Here is a 5,862-nt window from a genome sequence, read left to right as displayed (position 1 = left end):
GCTGAACTACTAGGAGCAGCAGATTAGCACACCAGTCCCACTCCCCAACACTGCTAGACTAATAGCACTGGGCTCTTATAGTAGTAGTAGTAGTAGTAGTAGTAAAACAACAAAAAAATAAATAAAAGCAGTCCTTACAAGGACTACTGTTATTGCAGCAGTCAGCAGATGAGATCAGAAGCAGGACAGCTGCCCACTGCAGCTACATACAGAGCACTGCAGTAGAAGGTAGATTACTAGCCAGCAAAGCTACCTAAGCTTAAATGTCCCTCAAACCCCTGCAGACTTCTGTCCCTCCAATAACAGAGCAGTATCAAAACGATTACTAGCCAGCAAACTTTCAACTGTCCCTGAAATCACTAACAGGCAGCAGCTCTCTCCCTACACTATCTCTTCAGCACACACAGGCAGAGTGAAAAAACGCTGCAGGGCTTCGGTTTTTATAGGGAAGGGGAGTGGTCCAGGGGAGAGCTTCCTGATTGGCTGCCATGTACCTGCTGGTCTGGGGTGAGAGGGCAAAAAAAAGCGCCAACAATGGCGAACCCAAAATGGCGAACGTCGCGCGACGTTCGCGAACTTCCGGCGAGCGCGAACACCCGATGTTCGCGCGAACAAGTTCGCCGGCGAACAGTTCGCGACATCTCTAGCCTTAGATGATAAAGTCAACTGATCTAATAATGTGTAATGTGATTATAAGGAAAGAGCTGCAGTCAAGATCTGTATTTAATTTGTATGTTTGATATATATGATATGAATCCAACCCCCCCCCTTCGCCAACGTCAAGGCCCTCCTTCTCAACCCTCCTCCCCCCTGACCAGCATGTACCTGCTGTTCTTCTATTGGTCAGGGGGGGAGAGGTCAAGGACCACAGAGTTGTAAAGCTGTGGGAGCGGATCTGGGCCGGCGGAGTCCACGAGGGCTGTGGCCCACTGAGTTTTTTCCTGGTGTCCTTCCGGCCCAGTCCAACCCAGCATTCAAAGCACAGCATTTAAAAAGAAAAAAACAAGGCTAGCTGTTTTCATGCTAACTTTAATACACCAACAGTTTGTTGCAAGTTAACTCTTGCTGTTCGTCTTTTTTTGAGGAATGTCTGGTTCATTTACCGTGCACCCGAGTGGAAATTTAAAGGCGGAGTGCTGCCCATAGGAGGGTATATATATATATATATATATATATATATATATCCCTTGATCTATATATTGATATATATAAATGTATACACGCTATAAGTAAGTATAAGTAACAATTATTACATTTCCCCCCACCCCCAAACAAAAAGAAACCACAATGATCGAGTATGTCAGCACACTCTTATGACAACTAAAGGGTTAGTGAAAGGGAGCAAGGTTGTATTTATAAGAAGGGTCAGAGTTCAACCAGTATCTGGGGGGAAGGCGGTTAAATATCAAAACAAACTGGCATTCCCTTCTGAAAAAGGAGGAGTGCTGGGGGAGATCATGTTACTACGATGTGAAATGTTTGTGTTAGATAGGGCAGCCAAGGATAGGACTTCAACCTAGGACAGAATGGGATCCATAAAATCTGTCCAGATTCAAACTACTGCAAATAGCATTTAATGATCAGTTACCAACAGTGATGTGAGTATACAGTAAGTTATTAAGGCAAGCCCAGTTATTTGAATCAAATTCCTGCCTCCCCTCTTTATTAAGGTCACATGTTCTTGTGTGGCACATTGTAAGAAGTCATTCTTGCAACATTCTAAATATTAACTTTATAGAATAAATTAAATATGAGGGCACAGGCAAAGTGGTATGCATTGTTTCCACAATGCACCTCTTCTCCTGTGGCTATTAGGTATAACTCTTCATACACTACTTACTGCATACAGAATTGGTAGCCAAAAACAGGCCAAAAACAGGACTATGTGCTAAGAGACACAGGTGAAGGAGATTCTTGTAATATAGAGCCTAATATAGAGCACCGTCCTGGGCACATTAGTGGGTGGGTGTGCTATGCAAAATGGCAAACAGTAGAAAAGGGGGTTGTATTGCACTGGCTGGTAAGGGGCGCTGTTTGGTGGAGACAGTAAAGGTGGTGGGCCCTTTGTTTTCCGGTGGGCTGGGTTATCCCAGTATGACACTGAAGTGGGTGTGGAATTTACAAGCACAAATAAGTGGGTGATAAGTGCTGCTATCCTCAATGGTTGGAGCAATGGCCCATAAATGCCAAGATTTGACCAGATACTATTCTAGTGCTAAAATAGTTGGATCTGAGTTTAGTTTTGAAGAGTTTGTCTTAAGAAAGTTTGTTGCTGAGGAATTCAGGGATGAAATTCCAGATGGCAGTGGAAATTCCAGATGATAGTGGAGTATGTGATGTGAACAAATTGAGGCTCTGAGAGCAATGACAGAGACCAGAAATATATAAATATATAAATTCAGAATTGTCTTAGATATTTTACTATAGTTTTAAGGCATACCCAGAACAGTAAATAAAATTTTTTCCCAACTGGTGCTCAAGCATAGTTCCCCAACCTGCATCACAGGTATGTTATATGTGGTGACCTTTTATGCCTCTTTAGTTTAAGCTTTTTACAATGTGTTGCTGTTTAGACCTTTAACCATTTTTTCTTACTGCACCCCCGCCTGCCACTGATAAGAATGGATAACCTCTGGACATGAGTAGGAGCAGGCATACCAGGGTAAATGGTAAAGCGACTGTAAAGTTTGTAGCCAAGTGTAATCATTGATGGTGCCAGCATTTGCTCAGAAGTTCTCCTTCAAATTAGCCCTGTGCAACTTCCATTTGATGAGATGGCAGACTTTCTACTGTTCTTATAGGCTTCATGAAGATTACTATACGACACTCTTTTCTGTTTGGTCAGAGACCACAATTGATATAAATCAATCTGCATATTTAGCCATATGAGTTACCCTAGGCTAGGGTTACTGGATCTTCACCATGTGATGTCTATGTGAAATTATACTTGAAAGTGACTTCATTCCATTGAATATCTGCAAACTACATATGCAAATCAATGGTGTCCAATTGGAACAGCAACCCTTTATTAGGTTCTGTAGAGCATTCTCTGTCTTGATCATTTATAAAAAGGACAGGCATTATATTTCCAATTTATGCTGGTTAAATTATATCTGATATTCTCCTTGGAGGGGATAAATAAAAGCATTATGACAGTATGTATGCATGACTATATGCGTGGTTGGATTTTAATGAATACTTGAGAAGTCACCCCAAACCAACACCAATAAATATCTTATAACAAACAGGATGGAAGAATTATTCATGAAGCTGGCACTAAAATATTTATTCAGTCATGTGTTCTGGGGGAATTATATATGGAATTGGTTCTATATTTATCCTGTCCTGTTTTGGCAAGTATGGAATTGGCACTATATTTAGCTTGTCATCTGTTATGGGCATGTATTATATAGTATTAGAATAGTATTGTTTCCTACAACTGAAGTCAGGCTGTATAAGGCCTGCTCCTCTGCTGGGGAAACTATTGTCATTTCATAGGTTTGATAAACGATACTACCTCAATGCTGCTTCCATTTAAGATGTGTATGGGGACAAAATCCTGGCTTTCCCAACTGATAGCTAGTCATGGAATAGCCAGATATCTGTCAGGTAGGTTTGACAATTCTGTTGGCCAAGGATCGCATCAGGAGCAGGGATGCTCCTTCCATGGACAAGGGGAGAGCACCCAGCACATAGTACAGAATCACCCCTGAATGTGATCCTACATGTCTAATTTAGCCCCATATTATGAGCCAATCATATGCCCATGGTCCAAGGGATTGAATTAGCCAAATTTGACCCACTATTGGGGAGGCCATATAGAGCAAGAAAAAATATTGGTTGCTATTACATTTTCTCTAGTGTAGCAAAGGTCTGATTTATCAGTGTCATTTTTTTAAAGGGGCTGTTCATCTTAACTTGTAGCGTGATTTAGAGAGTGGTATTTTGAGACTATTTGCAATTGTTTTTTTATTTGTAGTTTTAGAGTTATTTAGGATTTAATCAGCAGCTCTCCAGTTTGAAATTTCTGCAATCTGGTTGCTAGGATCCAAATTTTCCTAGCAACCATGCACTCATTTGAATCAGAGACTGCCATATGAATAGGAGAGAACCTGAATAGAAAAATGAGTAATAAAAATTATAAATAACAATACACTTGTAGCCTTACAGAGCATTTGTTTTCTAGATGGGGTCAGTGACCCCCCCCCCATTTGAAAGTTGGAAAGAGTCATAAGGAGAAGGCAAATCATTCAAAAACTATAAAAAAAAAAAATAATGAAGAGCAATTGAAAAGTTGCTTAGAATTAGCCATTCTATAACATACTAAAAGTTAACTTAAAGGTGAACCATCCATTTAACATGTTGACAAAGGCATTGGTGATGTATACAGTGTCAACCTGGACTACCAGTGGCTCATCAGCAAACCTCACACCATGGCCAACCTTCAACAAATTTTTCATTTCTCTTCAATCAACTGCTTCCTATCTTTTCTTCCCTCTTTTGTTTATCATTTTTACTATTTTTTGTATCTATCTCTGTAATTTTTTCCCCTTTTACCCGTCCTTTCTTTGTAAAATACCCACGAGTACCAGGTATTCCGATTCAGGTCCACGTGTATGGGGCCCTTTGATAGGCCTCCCAGATTGACATCTGCCAGATCTCGATCAGGGAGGCTTGATTTCTACGTCGGATCAAGGACCACATCGGCTCATTGATGCAGTCCTCGCTTTGACTTTTCGTATACCCTTCATTATAATTGCATTAGCATCATATCGCCCACCCAAGAAGATTCGCTCGTTTGGCTAGGTCGCCTCTTACAGTGTATAGATGCAATCTTGCAAAAATACTGGAACTTAGCCTTGGTTTAGTTTGGTTTCTAAAACCCTAATTAAAAACAAATGTTGAAATACCATATTTCCCAGAGTTTCATCTGCACACAGGATGTGGGGAAGCTCCTTTTTCTTTACAACTTTGTCCCCAGATGGAGAAACATTTAGGAAGGGTGGATGGAATCCAAATGAAGAATTGGAAGCAAGTCTTTAACATGGTGCAAACACCACTGACGCTACAAGTCGATTATTAGCTATCTTGCCTAATAATGCTTGTGCACATCCCACCATTTGCAAAGCCATGTGTTAGCCATACAAAGTTTCGGGATGACTAAATGCACTCAAAATGTGGTCACCAACAGCTGGCTTGCATTTCTATTCATTCTGGCCAATCACTGTTGGTGTGGTTCTTCTGGCCAAAATGTTTTGAGACCCAATAAACACACAAATGCTTGATGAGATAAAATTTGAAAAAAAAATGTGATGATGGCCAACTGTGTAAATAGATATGTATTTATTTACTAGACAGAGAAACAACACAAATGAATATACTGTTATGTCATAAATGTGTAAAGACCCCTAACTCACGGAATTTACTATTAGAGGGTTGATACTTTTGCGCACAAGCCCTTGCATGTACAGTTTGCGCTTAGCACGCAAGGACAAACAATGCAGCCTGAAGCACTTGTACAAAGCTTCACGGAACAGGAACTGTTAATAGCTGAACGCTACAGCCGACAAAGTACAAGTTGCAGCAGAGCTTGCTGGGCATGTGTAAGGTGGCAGTTCAGCAACAGTTGCTTTTGCAATTAGAACACTGCCTCGCACTGACAGCACTGAGATCTCCAGGCGCAGCCCCCACAAAGATACAATTCTAATAAAACGCTGCCCCTTTGCACACACACTTCCCATGTGGGCTGGCTTTCTGAGCTCACGGCCTGTGACTCGTCTCCCCTCCCTGGGCTAGGATCCTCCTCCCCGGTGTCACAAGCTGAGGAGGGGCCTGCGGCTCTCCGCCCTCTATGCTCCCATC

Source organism: Xenopus laevis, chromosome 1L (assembly GCF_017654675.1).
Source record: "Xenopus laevis strain J_2021 chromosome 1L, Xenopus_laevis_v10.1, whole genome shotgun sequence".
NCBI lineage: Eukaryota > Metazoa > Chordata > Amphibia > Anura > Pipidae > Xenopus > Xenopus laevis.
This window is presented reverse-complemented; position numbering follows the sequence as displayed.